General features: G+C 43.6%; 1 long non-coding RNA gene across 2 annotated transcripts in view; it reads left to right on the plus strand.

Moving 5' to 3' along the window:
* Positions 1–20,812, plus strand: part of LOC146860121 (uncharacterized) — a 234,414-nt gene that overhangs the window by 140,981 nt on the left and 72,621 nt on the right. For both annotated transcript variants that reach the window (XR_014979100.1, XR_014979101.1), the window contains exon 8: positions 8,622–8,810. This is a non-coding gene — a long non-coding RNA (uncharacterized LOC146860121). The remainder of the gene's footprint in view (positions 1–8,621; positions 8,811–20,812) is intronic.

The raw sequence follows: 20,812 nt of genomic DNA on the forward strand, positions 1-20,812 counted from the left end.
TGCTTATTTTTATGCGTGGGGTCTTTCCTCAGAGCAGCATGCCCAGTTCTAGTGGAAGCTTTTGCCATGCTCCTATGATGACCAACTTGTTTATCACTGTCAGCCAGCCTGTCCAAGTGGATTTCCATATATCGAATTTGTTGATGGTTGTCTGCACTCATATTATTCTCATCGGGAGTCCGTGTTGTTCCTCACTATGTGACATCCAGAGGGGCCTGAGAATACGGCATGTTTCAGATGTGAACTTTAGGCGGAGCAAAAGCGCTGTGTGATCACTTTCGCATCGTGGGAGCACATCGTAACTGAGCATGATTTTTCCTAATCGCTGGCTCCGTAGGATGTAGTTGATGGTTGTTTGGTTGTTATAAGTGGGTAGATGGACCATTCACGGCTTGGACAGTGTTGGTATAAATTGCACTGTTTCTAGGTTGTAAGTCTGAAGGAGGATGTTAAATCTTCCCGTACTTCTAGTGGGACAGCCGTTGTTGTTCCATTCTCCCAGGTGGTGCATGTTAATGTTTCCAAGTTAGATAATTTCCAAATATGCATGTTGTGCTATAAGTATTTCAATCTGACCAATCAGTCGGGCCAGCTTGCCATTCGGCAAGGTGCATGGGTATTGTAGTATATATTACTTAGCAATATAGATAGGGGGTCTTTCACAGACTTAAGCCCTTTTAGAGTGCAGGCTAGGACTATGTCAGAGGTGCTTTTATTTTTGTGAAGCACAGCTTCAGGGAGTGTTTGATGTAAATGGAGATACCTCCAGAAGGCCTCCCAAATAGGTTAGATGGCCGGTTTTTTAAAATTCCGCATAGCCTGTTAAGGGGTAGGTGATGTTCACGTTTCATGCACAAAGATAAGATCTGCTCCTTCGAGGAATGTGGTCATTGTTGAGCTTTTCAGGGTCTTGTGGATGCCCGCAACATTACATGTCATGATTTTCAAAACTTGTTTGCTACCTACGGTGCTGCTGTGATGGAGGGAATCCTTGCCAGGGGCGTGCCTATATTTTGTCGGCCAAATTGGAGGAGACCCAGCCCCAGTAGGCCAAGTTTGGCGACGGTGGAGCACAAGAAAGTGTGCAGTTTTTAATCATGGTGATAACATGCCTGCCCCCGTTCTGGACGTCCAGCCTGCACCTGATCATGTTTACGTGTTCTAGTGGAATCACCCCTCTGCAGGTCCCCTTCAGGACACATGCTGTGGTGGTTGTTGGAGGGTGCTTATAGGATGAATGGGTACTTTTCCTTTTCGATCATCCAGATATCAATCCCCAGTCAGCAAATTGTTCTTTTTCTTTGTACACTCTTTGATGTACTGGGGTCTTGCCATGTTATGATAGTTTGTTCCCGCTTTATCTCTGAGGTCTGAGTGATAAACTGCACCTGGCAGTGTCCCTGCTGGTGAAGTGAGGTGACTGGATGTTTGCTCTGTTGAGGGTGTCCATTTTGCCTTCGGATGTATACAGAGGAGTCATGCGCATCTTTGCCGGTTGGACATCCCCTGGAAATAAAGTACTTGGCCCAAGGCAGGTGTCGCTATGGGGCCCCATTTGTATTGATGGAATTATAGGGGCCAGTGTTTGACTGCGGATTGAATCTTGTGAATAACCTAGGGGACTGGATTTTTTTTTCCAGAGTTTTATATAGCGCGAACTTGACCCGAATCCAATCAGGTATCGGAGCGCTTTACATAGCACAAGTTACGTTACATGAGGACACACATTAATGTTTTTTTTTCGGCACGGGGAGATTAAGTGATTTGCCCAGAATCACAGGATGTTTTAGCGTCTTTACCGAGACTCAAACCCAGTTCCCCCAGGTCTGAGGTCGAGCGCCCTAAACGTTAGGCCAACTCCTCTGCCCCTTGTTAAGTACTTATGAGTACCATAAGCCTTGGAGCCGTGGTAAGCCTATGTGGCTTTTCCACTGATCTTGCTTTGTTGGGCGGGCTTCATTGATGAATTGGTTCCTGCCCTGGGGTGTAGAGTGCCCTTTAAAGTCTCGACACTGGCTCCATCTCTGTGGAGCTTTTCAGATTCATAGACGCTCCTCATATGTCGTCTCTCAACGAAGGATCATCTTTATTTGTTGTTGCTGAGGGGCCTATATGGGTGCAGGGATAAATCGGATTGGAAGTGGGCTGGAGTCCGCCATGGTGCTGGTTCTGAGTGGCTATGCTCGGATCATTGGTAAACATGCAAGGCTGATTGGCTTGGACTTTAAGTCCCTGCACTTTGTGCCATGCGTGGGCGCTTTGATTGTTGGCTGCCAGAAGCTTTACAATTGAAGTCTGTTGTATTGTGTTCCCTTGTGTGGCAGTAGCAGACAGGTCGTTGATATCCCCCGAGATGGCCTAAGTTGTTAACCTCAGGATCCTGTGTTTGGCTGTTGTGCCCTGCCAATGAAACAAAATGTGGTAGCAGGGTTGCACACGGCTTTCATCTGCTGGAAGGTTTGGCTGGTTGAGAGGGTCTGAGTCCCGGCTTGGTTCAATGTATTCCTTTGGACAGTTGGCAGGGTTCTGGTGACCTGGGCAGGTTTTAATTTTGAATTTTAACACCCCACCAACGAGGTAAGTACAGTTGGAATTGATGCCAGTTTGTCCACTATCTCCGGGCAACAGCACTCTGGTGGGGGAGTCATGCTGCTGCTGACTTCAACAATCTTGTCTACTTTCCTGGCTATGTCAGCCATTGTGTGTGCCATTACTAGAAGAGTTCCATCTGCATTTCGAGTTTTGCTGATTGCAATGTTAGGGCATTTGTGGTGCTGACCGACCTTAGCAGATTGCCTTGCGCACATGTGAGCTCAAACGGTAGTAGTGAGGGTATCCTCTGCATTAAGTAGCTTAGTTCTGGCTCGAAAGGGGAGGCTAAGATGATATATGATCCCTCATTGCACTTGAGTCTGTTTGAGTCTTAATTCGGCTCTGCCTTCGCTACTTTTCTTGTTGTGACCAAAGTGTCAGGAGTGGTTACTGGAGTGTCGAGTGGGCTAATGTTGCTATACGGTGTCACTAGAGAGATGGCTGTAGAGTCTGATGGAATTATAGAAAACTCAACGATTGGGGCTCTAAGATCTCACAAGTTGTTGGTTCATTAAAATGAACTTTGACCGGAGCACGTCAGGAGGCTGTTTAGTCTCGGCAACTGGTTTTAATTTCAAGAAGAGTGGTTGCAGTATGGAGGTTTGAAAACTTGGAAACTATCCTGTTCTATAATTACAGATGGTGGAATCATACTTTTCTCCTGCACCACTAACCTACAGGCTCATTGAGAGTTCTTTCTTAATATAACTACGGGACATGTGATAGAAACAGCCTGTGGTCCATTTACTTTGAGGAGCGAGATCCCAAAAGAACTGATCTATCAAAACGTCACCATGTCTGATGACGTTTTTGGAGATATCAAGTATTTCTGCCTGAAGAAGGTGATTGGAACAGTATAAACCACCGAAATGCGTCGCGCTGCTACAACAAAAGCACTAAATCGAATTGGTATTGGTAAAAAACATAAAGGACTGTACATAATTATGTTTTGATCATGAAATTATTGTCGGATTAGTGCCCTAAATTACATAATTTTAATGTCGATTACATTCTCCCGTATTGAATTTGTATGTATGATTCTGTGTATGTGATTGTCCATATTGGTAGTCAATTTATGGTGCAATATTTGACTTTTTAAAACATTTTTATGGTCTTTTTAATGGAATTCATTTAATAAAACATTTATATATTAGCTTTGGATATGTTGTACCACTCCCTGGTGACTAGTGGTGTGTTTGATATGAATGTGGTATGAGTTATAGAAAGTGTGCTTCAAAACATTCCAAAGGGAAATTGCTGACTTGACTTGTTGTCAATCTGGTGTCCTGTCCCTTTGGCAAAGGAGGACCCCTCTATTATTTTGGTGCTTTAAGAGCTCAGCCAGGTCATGTTACGTTTGCTTGCTGATACCACATGCATTAGGCGCAGACAGTCTTTACTTGTCCCAAGAGGTAGCCCCCAAAAAAGCAAAATGCGTTCTCCACTTATACCTATGCAGAATCAGGCCCAAAATCCAGCCCCACAAAGTAGAACCCCACAGCGTAGTAGTGAATCTGACCCTATATAAAACCAACCCAATGGCTCTATACCTTTTCACTGAGCCAAGGTAGCAAAACCCCCAACTCAATGCACAAACACATCAGCTCCTGCCTCCATTTGTGGCCCAAGGGTGGCCCTTAGCTTATTAGGGGCAGTCTTCTTTAACAACAAGTGGACCCCCGTTGTCAAGTTCCTGTGTAGGGCCATCCAGCTCGATGATACAAAGGAAAACAGGTCTCAAAGGAGATGGTTGGGTAAAAGCACAGACACCCTATGTCAGGAAATCTGGGATACCGAGGTGAGTGGATACACTTGGCTAGATGGGAAGGGGCAACCCCTAATTGTACAGAAACTTACACTGTATTCCTTATGTTTTAGAGGTAAAGGAATGCTTCCACTACGCATGAATGAAAACAGTGACACAATCCTGAACGTTCCATAAATGCAATTATCCTCCATGCTTATGGATTTGTACTAGTAGTGCGGCAAATTTGCCTACACTCAGCTCGTCCCTGGATGGCGCATACTTATCTATATAGTCACCATTCACACCCTTACCTTGGTCATTACTGGAGAAGAACTATCAAAGATTGAACCAGCAAGCCGCTAAGGAAGAAGACAACTTTGCTGCATCAGTGTCATGAAAAAACAGAACTACAGAATTCTTTAGCTGGGCTCAGTACGAGGAGATAGCAGAAGAATTTAGACTGTTCTCGGACTTACAAGTATCGGCGGGAGGGTACATACCCTTCTTCACCTTGCAGACAAAGCCAATGCCTGCTGGCTTCAGATTTCCGGATGGGAAATACTTAAAATGGTGGACAGCACTGAGCTCGGCCTTAATTCGATCAAGGAAGAACTAAGAGCAATCTGCCTCACGGTGATGCAGCATCGGTATGTGTTAGACTTAATGACCAAGATGGAAGGAGGGGTGTGTGCCAAGATTGGTGCTCTGCACATTTATCCCAAGGAATGACCTGGATAATGAGATATTGACTCTTGCCATCTAAGCGCGGCACTGTTTACAAAGAGACATGCGTAAGGAAGAAGGTGCCCCTGAGAAGGAGTAGTTCTTGAATTGGTTCTCTTGGCTCCCCCAGTGGCTTTCTGGGTTGTGCACATCATTGCCACCTGTTTTCATTGTGTTCTTGTTTCTGTGTGGCTCCGTGCAGTTGGGGATTTCCTGCTGTAAAAATGCAGTCCTAAAATTGGGTAGAATGCATGTAACTAGGAAAGTAACAATTGTCAACATCGAAGAACAACAGTACCCAAATAAAGTAACGGTCATGCAGTATGGGTCAAATAGTGTAGTTGACAATTCAACTAGAGGAGGGAATGTTAATATTGAAAGTCAGTCAATATGAATAACGATACATTCATGCATAAAAATGAAATTGTTTCTTTGACAAATTCGCCTGTTGTGAACTCCACGTCAACCCAAACTCGTTGATCAGGCCCTGAGACCCAGGCCCGAGGTCACTGATTGGCCGATCACAGGTGGGGTGGCATGCAGCTAGCAAACAAACGCACAAACAGGAAAGCCCAAATCGATCCCACTGATAGGCGTAGCAATACCACAATGGTCCAGGTAGACTGGCCCAAATAAAGCACATATGGCTGGAGGGGTGAGCGGATTCCTAAAACACCATAAAGTCAGACGCCACATGAAGTTAAAAACACTTTGCCAATAAAGACACAGTGATCACGCACTCCCCATGCCAGACATCTGGACACTTTCCCACTGACCGCATTATGTCTACACAAGGTCGAGGCCCACCTGCATTCCTCATCCAATACCTGAACTTATGGCTCCAAAGACAGAGGTACACATTTCTTGCCAAAAAAGGATTGCCGGAAACATTTTATTACATTCAACCAACTGTATAAAAGTCTGTTAAATTGAGACAGTCTTCAGACCCTATGCCTGTGCTCCTGGCCACATTGTTTCATTTAAAAAACTGTTCCTGTTTTGCCAAACGCCTCTTGTCACTTGTTTTTTCAAGGTATTTCTTGTGCATGCAACAAAACACTTACATACACGTGTATATACTACAAACCTGGTCATTCGTACAGTGGGGGGTGCCATTGGCTTTACATAAGTCACCTTTATCGAAGGTGAAAAAGTGCAGATTTCGTATAAATCGCATTTATATTTCATTGCAGAGATGTGTTTTACATCCACTGGGAGAATAATAAAAAACTTACGGCAGTACAGATGGCTATAATTAAAGAAAGGTCACTTGCACAGGGGAAACGCAATACTGTTGTTATTCCCATTCCCGCCTTGGAGACTGTTTCAAAAGCAAGCGTTCCAAATGCTTAAGCCCTCAATCCCAGATGGATACAATGAGTAACATCCTTAACAGCTAAAGATATAGACTTCGTCTTTAATCTGTCTCTACAGACACAAGAATTTCTTCACTGTGAACATGTTTATCCCATGTCCATCAATGTTTTGCCTCTTGAACAGTATTTTTTTTATACTGATGGTTCAGCCCAACCTGCTATAGGGACCAAGCGCCAATACTCAGCGAAATACGCCTCTGTTCATGGTGCAATGTTGTATGGTTAATTTGATCCACAGAACACGCAATCAATCCAGAACCTCTCACTGAGGTGTACTCATTAGTTCCTTAGATCCATGTGGTTTTGGTGCTGAACAAACAAGAGGACAGAGACCGTCAGAAGTGCCTATCAGTAATGGGAGGCATTAGACGCGTGCAACCCCCTTACAGCACATAATAAGATAGCTTATCAGCTTCTACATTTGGCTTCATGATTTATACGGAAGCTGGACCTCAATTGAACTCTAGGTGTTAGGAGATATGATTTGTGCCAACCCTATATATTCACCAAGATAATCAGACAACATTTTTAAAGCTCCAAGTTTGATCAAACTCGAATGAACTAACGAGAACACCTCAGTAAGAGGTTCTCTCGTTTTGGGCAGGGGTGGAGCGCGAGCTTACGCAAGCTCTAGGGTGGGAGGTCCCTCATGACCCGTTACGTCTGATCCTGGGAGTGTTCGACGACCTTGATGGATCAGGGGCCAACAAGTGTCTTTTGGGCACGTCTGTGTCGGTGGCAAAGCGCGATATCACCGCGCTTTGGTCCCAGGCTAGACTGCCCTCCGTGAGGGTCTGGGGGCGGGGAGTGGACTGGTGCGGTACCCAAGAGGAGCCCATCTTCGAGGCCCGAGGCTGCCCAGAACTCTTTGGCAAAATATGGGGCAAATGGTTTAATTTATCGCCAGTGTGAAAGGTCTAAATGGTAGAGTGTGCTGAGCAACGGGCGAGGGCAGGGTTTCGCCCACAAGTGTCGTGGGAGTCAAACGCATCCTGTTCCGTACAATGTATCTGTATAATGTGTATGTATGCTACCAATGTGTTTTGTTTTTTCTTTCTTGTTTTGAAAAATTCCATAAATTTGATTATCACAAAAAAAAAGAGGTTCTGGATTGATTTACCAAGCTGCAATATATACTTGTTGATGGTAGGTTTATACCTATCTTGAATCTGCTGCATTTAATAGGCTGTTTTTTAAATCGATTTTTAACAAACTGGTGCTTCATATGAGGGAAATTTATAATTGTTCTCTCGAAAAAGCAAGTTTTAAATCATATTATCCACCGAAACCCGACGACGCATTTGTTGTGCCAAGTTTGAGGAACAGATGAACACATTAGAGAAGGAGTTGGTTGTCATCATACGTTGGTTTTACTGATTCCTACAAGCTAGTTCAAATTAATGACATATGTGACGGTCTTGCATGTTTTTTCTCTTAATTGATTGCTTTTGTGTATTGTTTATGTATTTTTTGACAAAAGGTACTGAGTCCTCCGTCACTGACTGAACTTCTTCAATTGAATTGATATTATTTTTTTATTAAAAAACTTTTGATATGAATATTTAGCTAAATTGTGTAACGTTCTGCTTATTCAGGAATGGGGTGATGTATGATTATTGTGAGAGTGTCCATGTATGGAGTTTATGAATGGTCAGTGACTCAAAAGATTATTATTTTTGACTTTATAGTCCTTTACGGAGCCCTGTCCCTTTGGTCTGTTTGGCCCCGCTCATTGCATTTACCTTGTATAAACAGGCCAAGAAATATGTCCTTTGTTGTGACATTTGTCAGCAAATTAAATGTTCTAACGTGGCATGTCTACTGCAGACGCCTTTTGATTTCTAACTAACCTTTCAGCTGTGGTCCTCTTAATTGGAATTGAGCATTTAAATGTATCCTACTTGCAGAAGATTCTTGCTCAAGAATAATCTTGGGTGGCCACAACGTTCGCCAGGCGCTCACACTGTTATTAAAGATTTGCAAGTCTTTATCGGAACATATGCATGCACTACATTTCACTCAGACAAAGAGCACTAAATAATCTCCCTAAACGATCTCTGGGTGCCCGGTCTCCATATGAGGTCCTTTTTGGCATCAAAATGTATGTTCCAGACCTTGATGGTTTAGACATCATGGTGGCAGCTACGCCCTTTGAAGTTAATGATTGTTCTTCTGTCTTACAGTATTTGCAACACTTCCGTGACAGCCAATTTAAAGAACAGTTCGAGGCATCTCCCTCTACAGGAACCAAGAAGTCTCCAGCACCTTCCGGCTGGATTCCACAATTGGGGATCATGTTGGAGAAAAGGTTGCGGTGAAAAATAAATTTGGCCCACCATGCTGTGCACTGGTGCCAGTCCTTGGCATTCCAGGTACAAGTAAATTCATATTGCCATCGCTTGCTGGTTCTAAAAACAATCGCTTTGTCTATTGAGAACATCAAGTTACATCATGTGTTGATTCTAAACAGTAGGGCACGAGGACTCCTCAGTAGTTCTCCAACTCCTCTCGCTACCCTACAGGAAATTCTTCTTCATCTTGTGGGCAATATCAAAGATGTTTCTCCAGTTAATTCCGAATTCCCCTGCAAATGCCAGCCATATGAAGGAAGTGAGCACTGTACTTGCGACTGTGTCTCCTGCAGATTGTCATTTATAATGATCCACATCTCGTGGACTCTACCAGTTCTCTTACTACAACTGTGGATCCTGTTTTTCAACAAACTCCTTTTGGCTATTTTGTGGGAACAGATGATGTTTCATCCGACTCTTTTGACAGTTCCACCATTCTAGACACTCCGCCTACACGGATTTGTGACTTCTTTACATGGCTGGAACGCACTTATCTGATCCCTCCTTGAACAGATGTTTAGATAATTATTTCCTTGGTTTTTCTATTTCTTTCGATTAGATCTGTGACTGTTTTCTTCTAGCTAATAAATGCCCATTGTCTGCCAGAACGTTCTGCCACAGAACTGGTAGGGAAGGTGTTAATACCACTGAAAAGAGACCTATCCCTTGTGAACATTTCAGCTGTTCCAGTAACTGATTAAATTGTTTGGGATAAGGTCCTCTATGATATCTTCGAACCTACAGAAATGCTGCAGATTCATTATGTCTTCATGGTGTCAATGAGAGATGTTATTATGCCCGGATTACATTCTGATGACTGGAATGTGGACACTTAATTCCATGCTATCTGAGCTTGAATATTATACTGTTTTGAAAGTGAAGACTTGCATCCAAATTCTGCTAATTATGGTTAAATGTTCTGTTATCATTATGGACATCATAATTCAACGCAAACTTCTTAATTACATACAATGGGAACAATGCCCGACTCCCCACAAGGGAACTCAAAAACATATAGGGATACATTGACATTTTTCTGCCCAGGATTCATCAGACCCGAAATCTTTTTATTTTAAACGTGTCACCTCACCAGCAAAGAAATATGTGCGGATGCAAACCAGGCTAATATATACAGATTTGTTATACAATTATCCTTGACAGGCTAGGAGTAGGATACCATTGAAATCAAATCAATTTGGGGTACCAAACATTGGCAGGTTGAGGGAACTGACACCTTATTTACAGCCTACTTAATTACAACACAAAAGATTTTTCTAAATGACAGTTCAGCACACTATTTGTCTAGTACTCGCTAAAATTAAAGACATCAATTCACCCAATTTTCCTTTCATTGCCTGATTAGATAATTGGCACTATTTAACAAATTATAGGGCAGAACAGCTCAATAGTATGATGCAGAATGGTACATTTTACTCCACACTTTTAGGTCAAAGCACGTGGGTAATGTGGTCAGTGAACACAAATGGTTGTTATATTCAATTTTTTTATTCCACACCAGGGATTAAGGCAATCAGACCCAATCCTTGTTAATCCCAGCCTCCACACTCAAGGATAATTACCACTTATGTGGTAGGGAAATTGTGCCAACAATGTTTGGAACATTCCACACTGTCTACAGTAAAACAAGGTCTCTCCCTCAACTGCCTTTCACTGTAGCTGAAACATGCTACGCAGTGTGGCTAAAACATAGCGGAATGTCTTTGACAATTTCAACATTCCAGTTTACATCTTGCATGAAACATCTCCCGGTAGGTAGATAGGAAGCTCTGGGAGGGAGCTTTATCCACGAGTTGACGTCACTTTCTTTTGATTACCAATGTGAACAGGCACACAGAGATGTATTTCTTACTGGAAATGAATGTGCTCTTCCGTCGGCCATTCACTTATTTGTATGCACATGACCAAGATTGTTGTGGGATGAAAGCCGGAATACTGTATTTCCTTTCTGTTTCCCATATAGTAACTTGCTGCTATAACAAGCTTTTCCATCCAGCGCATGAGGTGTATGATATTTCATTATGACCTTCAATTCCAGCTTTGAAGGTAGATTTCAATAAGCTAAGCTGACTCAAAGCCTTATTGTTTCAAAAAGACGTGGCATTAACATCAGCCTGAGAAACCATTGAACTGCAAGGACATCCAGCATAATACAGTCAGCATTTTAAGCAGAAATCTCCCACTGCGAGCTTGTGCATCGCCTTCTTTAATGTTTACAATACTGCCAGTATAGCGCACTTTTTAAATCAATCCAGACTGGCTTAATCAGTACTTTTCAGAAAATCTTTGGAGTGATACCAGCCTTTATACATTCCCTGTTTTTGAGTGTTTTTCGGCGCATACCTTTGGTGTTATTCCTCATTTGTGCCATTTTGATAGCTATTTTAGCTACTCTGCAATGGATGTTCTGTTCTGAAGCTCACTGGTCATTGAACTATCACCGGTCCAGCTATGTCATGTAAGTGTGATACAATTGTTTGGGGTCCCTTTGCTCCAGGAACTGAACATGACTGGTCACTGGTCGCGTCCAGCGGCCATACCCCTTGTTCTGTACAGGTCTGTTCCTGGGTTTTTGTGCTATCTGTCTTTCACACTTTCCCTCTTGCTAGTATTTTGGTCTATTCCTAAAATGATTTTAATTCAATATCCTAGTTCCCAATTAAAAAGCCTTAACATCCCACCCATTACATATTTGGGTCCTCATGAAATCGCCATGTCTCAGCATCCAGAAATCAGGCGTTCTCAGGATCAGATCAGTTCTATTCCATCTACCAGACCAAATCTGCCCAATCAAAATAATGCTCCTTCTACGTCACTGACCGCCATCTATTTTAACGCTCGTTCTATTTCTAAACATGCACTGGATGTATGGGATCTTCTGACTCTCAATGACCCAGATATTTGTTTCATTACCGAAACCTGGCTACATGAGCATTCTGGGCCTGATTTACATGTGGCCCTTCCCCCTGATTATAAAAGTCTTCGAGTCGATAGAAAGGAGAAAAGAGGGGGTGGCCTACTTATCATATACAAAGGAGCGTTTACCATAAGCATCCTGGATTCTGTATCCTGTAGCACCATTGAAATCTGCTCTTTTAAAATTGTTGGTCTTTCTAATGGCTCCAGGAGAGGAGCTCTGGTCTACCACCCCCCTGGCTTAAAGGGCAATTTTTCTGACCAGCTAGTCGAAATCATTGCCCCTCATGTTCTGGCCTCGGATAAATTCCTGCTTATTGGGGATTTTAACTATCACGCGGAATTACTGGCCAATCCAGACACAGATAAACTACTTTCAGATCTGAGCACTCTTGGACTAGGCCAGCGGGTAAACGGGCCCACTCACTGTGCGGGTCATACGCTTGATCTTTTGTTCACTAATGTATTGGACCTGACGGTGGAAATTCCAATACCACTAATATGGACGGATCACCACCTTTTAAAATTTGCCATTCCTTCCGCACCGAAAAAGAAATTTCATCAGGGTAATGAGTCTATTCTTCGTAGACCTTGGCATAAAGTCACTACTTCATTATTCAAAGATAACTTTAGTTTGTATCCTCTAAACTACGATTCAAGTGTTGACTACGATGTATTGCAGTTAAACAATGCTATTGGAACCACTATAGACTTAATTGCCCCGCTTCAGAACATTAGGCCTAAGACTAGAAACTCTCCTTGGTTCACTGATTCACTTAAGGCCACTAAACGTTTGTGTCGTATTGCAGAAAAATTGTGGAGGAAAACTAGAAATCTCGCCAATCGCGATAACTATAAAAAGATGCATAATGGTTATATGCTCGATATCAAGCTAGCCAAGAAATCATATTTGGTCAATAGAATAAATATGGCAGAGAATTCCTCTAAGGAGCTATACCATATTCTCAAAGAATTTACAACTCCTACAAATGCATCTGCAGTACCCGTCTCTCAAACATGGACGGACTCCCTCTCTGACTTTTTTGAGGCCAAAATCATGAATATCCATAGTACCTTTCCCTCGGCCTCTGCACACATAGACACTGACCTGGTAGTACTCTCACAGTCCCCTCTGATTCCAGACGACTATCTACAGAATTTTAAGGAATGTGACCTCAAGTCGGTCACTGAGGCCATCACAAAAATTAAATCTGGCCCCCCTGATGACCCTCTCCCTCCGAAAATATTCCCTTCGCTAGCCCCAACAATCCCAACCAGGCTAGTTGAAATTTTCAATAAGTCGCTAGCAAAAGCCGATTTCCCACTGTGTTGGAAAAAAGCCAGAATCAGGCCTATTTTTAAAAAAACTTCAGCGGACCCAGATATATTCCTGAATTATCGGCCAATCTCCCTGCTACCATATTTTGGAAAAATATTGGAGTCTTTAGTAAATAAGCAGCTCGTAAATCATCTCGAGAGCCATGAGCTTTTAGATTCCTCTCAATCCGGTTTCCGTGCGGCACACAGCACAGAGACAGCACTGATTGAGATCACGGATAATATTAGATTAGCCTTGGATAAGCAGCAGTCAGCTATCCTTATTCTGCTTGATTTGTCGGCGGCCTTCGATACCATCTCCCATCACATACTTGAACGCCGACTTTGGGAGATGGGGGTCAGGGGGCCGGCCCTAAACTGGTTTAGCTGCTATCTGAGAGATCGCAAAACCGTGGTCCAGGTGGGCAACATCACAGCTAGTGAACGAACAGTAAAGATGGGTGTTCCTCAGGGCTCTATATTAAGCCCCACCCTTTTTAACCTCTATATGACTCCATTGGCCGCTGTGATTAGACAATATGGCTTTGATGTCATATCTTACGCAGATGATACTCAGATTCTAATCACCTTGGGCCCCGACCCAGATGAAACCAAGCACCGTTTTAAAGACTGTCTGGTCCAGGTGGATGAATGGATGTCATCAAACCATCTCCAATTAAATGGAACCAAAACAGAGATCATGCTGTTCGGTAATGCAGCTGACCATTGGACGCATGAGTGGTGGCCACCCAAGCTCGGACCTTGCCCTGCATATAAGAACGTGGTCCGAAACTTAGGCTTTCACATTGACAATAATTTGTCTATGAGTGGCCACGTAAAACATGTGATTAGCACATGCTATGGTGTTATGCGGAGCCTGCGTAAAGTGTTTAAGTGGCTTCTTTTAGAGGCCCGCAGACCCCTAATACAAGGCCTCATCATGAACAGAGTGGATTATGGTAATTCGCTTCTGCATGCCATTAATTCAGATCTTTTGGCTAAACTCCAAGTCCTTCAAAATACGGCCGCCAGGCTAGTCCTGGACTGCCCATATAGGACCTCGGCCCGCCTCTGCTTAAACTCCCTTCATTGGCTCCCAATAAGGAAACGAACCCTGTTTAAAATACTATGCTTAACTCATAAGAAAATGTATGGAAATGGTCCCAAGTATTGGCTGCCAAAGCTCCGTTGGTATAAACCCTCCAGGGCCCTGCGATCCAGTGATGCTGCCCTGCTTATCCCTCGAAGGATTCGTACAGCTAGGCAGGGAGGCCGTGCCTTCTCCTATCTGGCCCCCTCTTCATGGAACAAAATGCCTTACCATCTCCGTATCATGCCTAATCATGGTGACTTCCGTAAAAAGCTAAAAACCTGGCTTTTTGGCAATTAATCTGTGGCCCTCTGTTCTTTTCGGAGTTTCTGCAAGCGCCATGAGACTCTCTGAGTGATATGTGCGCGATATAAGTATCTCTGACTTGACTTGACTTGACTGTCATTCTGACCAGCCTGGTTTACCTGCATACGACCCATGTTTCATTGGATATGGTGTCTCTTTGCGTGGGCACTTGATGGTTGCCTTGCGCTGAAATTGCTTGTTCCTATGGACATGAACTTGTTGATGAGTCCAATAAAGACCTATTTTCGGAGTTGTACCATGAACTTGCAGCTGCTTCAAGATGCATGGTATGAGCTACTCCCTAGTGTGGATATGGTTGCTTCAGCACCTGGACTTCTGAAATCTGGTTCTGATAACACGGATACAGGACAACAGACTACTTCCTCAGCATCTGCTGATAAGGATGATCATGTCTGTTCTTTGGAGCTTTTGAATGAGCCTATTGAGGAATCATCGTTTGCGGAGACTGAATCTGTTCTGGATTTAGCTGAATCTGTTCTGGATTTACTAAACATTAACCTTGTGAAAGAAATCTTGGGTGCTCCCGGCTCAACCTAATTTGACCCCATTTTCAAAATGTTCATGTTGTGCCTTAATATTTTAAATATTAAGCTTATTAGCATCGCCTTGAGTTTGCTTAGCTTGTGATCTTCATTATTTTTTTAGTTGCTAAATTACTCTCCCGACCAAGGAGGGGGTATTGTGATATCTCTTCTGGGCCCACTTTGGTTCTCCCTTAGCTGTGCTTATTAGAGGTTCTACGCTACCTCTGCTCTGCACAGCCACACATCCTACATGTGTTTTCCGGGACATTATAATAGGAAACCGCTGTCCACATGGTTTGTTGTTCATTGATTCTTCTTGAGAGTCAGTGTGCACATTTTGTACAAGGCTGTCTGGAAACCATAACATGGTGTATTGGTTTCCTTGCCCATTCAGAAACAACTCCTAAAGGTTTAGACATAGGATGGTAGCACAGTTGCAGCTTTCCAACACAGTAGTTCTTAGTATATAAACTGTGTCTTGTCCCCCTGGGGGCCAGAGAGGAGAATTCCACAGAGAGACCTGTCTTGGAACAAACGCACGCAGAGCCTGACATGCAGTCTTACGTAAACAGAGTTTACACTCATGATGCGGACCACCTGCCTACATACACCAGGTATGGGGTCTGTTGCCAATCCCAGAGATCAGGTATATATCCCTGTGCTCACATAGTAATGGCGGGCCTAGACAGATAGATAATTTGCCATGGTGGAGAGGTTTATTGTACACAACCTGATAGAAATGCTAATTTCTTTGTTTAGTTTCATCTGCCTAGTGATCACAGCACATTTGTCTCATAATAGACTACGATAGTTTCAATAAATGTATTGTAAACTTTCTTTAAGTCTCTGTTAGGTTTACTACAGGCATGCATGAGTGGGTGATGAAAGGTGAGGATCTGTTTTCACGGTTCCCTTGGGAACTAGAGGGTTATGTTCTCGGTTGCTAAAATCACTTGCAACTCTGGGAAGGTTACGAGTCCAGGTGAGACACACTGAGCTAGCCAGGATTTGGGCCGACAGATACTGACGCTGTAGAGAGACTCAGACCCTATATTCTGACGTCCTGTTATCCCAAGACACAGTTCTGCTTTACCAGCGGAATCCCTGCAACATGCCAGAAGACAAGATTTTCAAAAGTCAGGTTCCAACCACTTTTTATTATAGACTTACTTACCTTGGCACTAACCAAATTTGTTTTCAAATTGGAAAATTATTTTATGCTAATAAAAGGTACTTCTATGCGAGCTGTTTTTGCTCCAGACTTCAATATAATGTACTTGGACAACATGGAGTCTACCACTATGTTGACTAATTTGAATCCTTTCAGGAACCATTTCCTAATATAGAAATGCTATACTGACAATATTTTTATGATCTGGAAGGGTCCCCATGAGACCTTGGGACTACTTCAAGGATGGTTAAATCAAAACTGCAATGGGCTAACTTTTACCCTAACTAGTGATAAAGAGTTCCCCACATTGTGCCAATTAATGACTGGATATTCGGCGACCAGACGGACCCAACCATGGCTATAGAACTTAAGGCCCTGGAGTGGAATGGCATCTTCAATTTACTTCACTTTACAGGCCACCTAGCACACCTGTATCTCTCCAGCAACCCAAGCATCACTCGTGTAGTAGCATCAGACACTACGATGGATCCGCTGGCACAGGACCCTGACCATGGAGCCACCGCTTCAGGTCAGCAGCTGTCATTAGGCTGCCCTGCGGGGATTCCATGCTTGGTACACCATCAATATCTCGAAATCAGACGACATCTAGTAGGCGGCCCACTCTGTACATTCCAAAATCTTGCAGGCATGTATGACATGCTCAGGTTGATTCTACAGATCCTTACAACTTAGAAACGCCCTGGAACAGCACCAAGAAAGTCTACATGTGGTCCCAGAACATAATCTACTCGAGGCTCATATCACAATGTCCAGACAGGGGTCAAGGGCATCTCCAAGATATTTATTTTATTTTAAGAGTTTTTTATAGCAATGGCCAGAGCCGAGGGTATCGGAGCGCTTTACAACATACGTGTCAGGAAATCACACAGTAATTCAGTAGTATCAAGGAAAAACATACAGTAACGGGGTAGTATACATAGTGGTTCATGACGCTACGGAGGTCTGGGCGCACTGTACCGCATTAGGTCAAGGAGGTCTGATGAAGTACTAGCAGTGTGCATGTTGGATCAAGCCAACCTCTTTTAGGGATAGGGGGCAAGGGAGGTGTCCGGGAGCTTGGGGGAGGTAGATGTCTTGATGTCAGAGAATCGGGCTGCCGCCAGGTTCCAGCTAGTGAGCTCCGGCGGCAGTTAATGATACAGGAGCGAACGATTGAGAAAGAGGTCTTTGAGCTGCATTTTAAATTTTGTGAAGGATGGGGTAGTTCTGATGTGGACTGGGATGGAATTCCATATTTTTGGCGCACTACCAGAAAAGGAGCAGGCTGCAGTTTTTTGTTTACGGGTTTTCGGCAGGATGAGGAGAAGCATATTGGAGCTCCTGAGGGTTCTTGTCTGACCGGCCTTCTTCAGTTTGGAGGCCAGGTAGGCGGGTTTCCCTGTGTGCAGGGCTTTGTGCGTGAGGCAAGCAGTTCTGAAGTTGGCACGCATTTCGACTGGAAGCCATTTTAGCTCAGTGCGGGTGATATGTGATCATATTTCTCTGCTCCTGTGATCATTCTGGCTGCTGCGTTGAGCGTTATTCTCAGGGGAGCTAAGTGGCATTTAGCTGTGCCTGTGAGGGCTGTGTTCCCTTAATCTAGTCTGGACAGCACCAGTGATTGAGTGGCCTGTTTGAGGTCCTTGGGAGGGATGAAGGTTTTTATTTCGTTGAGTAGTTTCAGGTTGAGGAAGGCGCTCTTTGCAGAGTTCTTGATGTGCTTGACCATGTCTAGTTTTGGATCGAGAGTGATTCCCAACGATTTTACGGAGTCAGCCAGGGTGATGTTGCCGTTGTGGGCGTCAATAGCTTTAAGCCATTATATGATTTGAGGGTTCTCCTTTTTGTTAAAGATGAGGAGGAATTCAGTTTCGTCTTGGTTAAGTTTCAGGTGGTTTAGAGATAACCAGTGTTGGACTTCACTAAGAGTGTTGTTGAGTCTTTGAATGTCGTCAATGGAGGTGTTTTCGAGATAGATCTGGGTGTCGTCTGCATATGGGTGTAAGGGGATGGTTTTTTTGAGTATGGTCGTGAGGGGTTCCATGTAGATGTTGAAAAGTTGAGGGGAAAGAACTGACCCTTGGGGGACACCTCTGCTGACGGGGTGTAGGTCTGACGAGAAGTTTTTGATTTTTATTCTTTGTGTGCGGTTCTGGAGAAATGAGGAGAACAATTGTAGATATATCGCTCACTTTTCAATAACACCCCAGATCCCATGATCACATTGAGGAGCAATGGTAACAAGACATGGGCACACTGGAGGAAGAAGACTAGGTGGAAGCCAAAATGGCCCGAGGTCGCTGGTGGTGCCTATGCACCTTAGGCACATACAACTCAAATACTTATACAAGGTGAATCACATCCTGGACCCTCACTGCCTACACTGCAACCCACAACTGGGCACTCTTTAACCACACAACTTGAGAATGTCCTTTTATCCAAATATACTGGGGCACTGTATGCAAGACTATCATACATGGCCGGACATCCAATGACACCCGAGCCCAAAATGATCCTACTGGGGCTCATGGTTTATCCTACATGGCCAGATATCCAATGACACCCTAGCCCAAAATGATCCTACTGGGGCTCATGGACAAATGGGGGTGTAATAGATAAACCAGACTTCTAGTATATGTGGGTCTCCACCTGGCTAAACTGGCTAAACGTGATATTGTCCACCACTAGAGAGCGGAGGAGCCACCCACAATGGACAAATGTTCATGTGGAATGGCCTACTGCACCAACGCTGAACATATACACACACACACACACACACACACACACACACACACACACACACACATATATATATATATATATATATATATATATATATATATATATATATATATATATATATATTACCTACTGGCGGTCGCCAGTAGGTAGTTATAGTTAGGACCCTGTTTCCATAGGAAAACCGCAACATTCTATTTGGAATAACTTTGGCGCCGGTCGACGAATCCTCGCGAAATTTTCAAAACTAATGGGGCGCTACGCTCCGCTCCTACCCTGAAAGTCTTGGGGGGATTCGTCAAGTGGGGGCTGAGAAAAAAGGGGGGTCCCAAAACGCGTTTTTCCCATGCATTTTTCCATAGGACCTTTAGACACAGCTACAGCCCGAACGGCTGAACAGAGTTACTTGAAATTTGGCAGAGAGGTAGTCTACAGGTCAAGGAAGTGCCTTTTGTAGGTCTGGTGTAAATCTGTTCAGTAGTTCCTGAGAAAATAGCCTTTAAATCAATATATATATCTGTGGCAGCTTACCGTGCGCTTACCGTAAGCTTACCGTACGCGTACGGTGACGTGCGCGAGCGCGATTCTGATTGGCTGTTAGATCTTAGTAAACATTCGAATTGGTCGAAACCAGGAAGCGGCGGCCGCCATTTTCTCTCTCGCACTCTGAGGGGGGGAGGAAAAACAAAGGTGGAAAATATGTAAAGGAGCATGTTAGACAGCTCCAAACCACCTAGCATTGATTAAGGTGCCCCACAAGAACCCCCAAGGCAAAAAAATCAATTTTATTTTTTTTCGAAAAAACGTCGATTACGCTTACCGTACGCGTACGGTAAAAATTAATTATAAAAAAAAAATATCTACATTTACCCCTCCCCCGTGTGCACATGGTACCCTGCTGGGCACCTTTTGTGCATGGCATATTGCCAAAGGAACAATTAATAGATTAAGTTTCTCAACGAAGCGCATAATATGTCCTGCATGTGCGGACGATGCGCGAAGCGCATCGTTCGTACATGGCCCATCGAGCGTAACGTGGGCCCGTGGTGCGCGTAGCGCACCGCGTGCCCACCGTGCGTGCACGGCACTAACTGTGTAAACTGTGCGCGCACGGTGCGCAAAGCGCACCGTGCGCGCACGGAACGAACTGCGTTAAGTGGGTGCGCACGCCACGAACGCCGTAAAGTAACTTAGCATTTAAAAAACCGTACAAATTCACTGAAAAAAACATAGGTTTCACACACGTTATAGTTAGGAATTAGCATTTAAAAAACCTTGCAAATTCAGTGAAAAAACCATAGGTTTCACACACGTTATAGTTAGCTGGACATTTTACTCGTAAAAAACCATTGAAATTCCCCCGTTATAGTTAGTGCAGGCAACTATAACTCACGCGACCGCAATCCTCTGCTGATGACATATGTGTCTTTATGAAAAAAAAATATTTGTAATATATGTATAGCTAAAATTTAATGGAAGAAGACATGGGCAAATAAGTGTCTAAATACAGTATTAGCATCAGCAGAGGATTGCGGTCGCGTGAGTTATAGTTGCCTGCACTAACTATAACGGGGGAATTTCAATGGTTTTTTACGAGTAAAATGTCCAGCTAACTATAACGTGTGTGAAACCTATGGTTTTTTCACTGAATTTGCAAGGTTTTTTAAATGCTAATTCCTAACTATAACGTGTGTGAAACCTATGTTTTTTTCAGTGAATATATATATATATATATCTTTCCAACGCTTCATGTTATAGGAAGTCCTCCAGATTTGAAATGAGAGCTGCAGAGGACAGTACCTGCAAAAAACGACATCAATGGAGGCGACATGGACTCTTGACTAAGGAAGAAATGACTTTTCTTGATGTTGAACACCCGGTTACTCCTATTTTGTATTTTTTACCAAAAGTCCATAAAAGA

This window comes from Triturus cristatus, chromosome 3_1 (assembly GCF_964204655.1).
Source record: "Triturus cristatus chromosome 3_1, aTriCri1.1, whole genome shotgun sequence".
In the NCBI taxonomy this organism is placed as follows: Eukaryota; Metazoa; Chordata; class Amphibia; order Caudata; family Salamandridae; genus Triturus; species Triturus cristatus.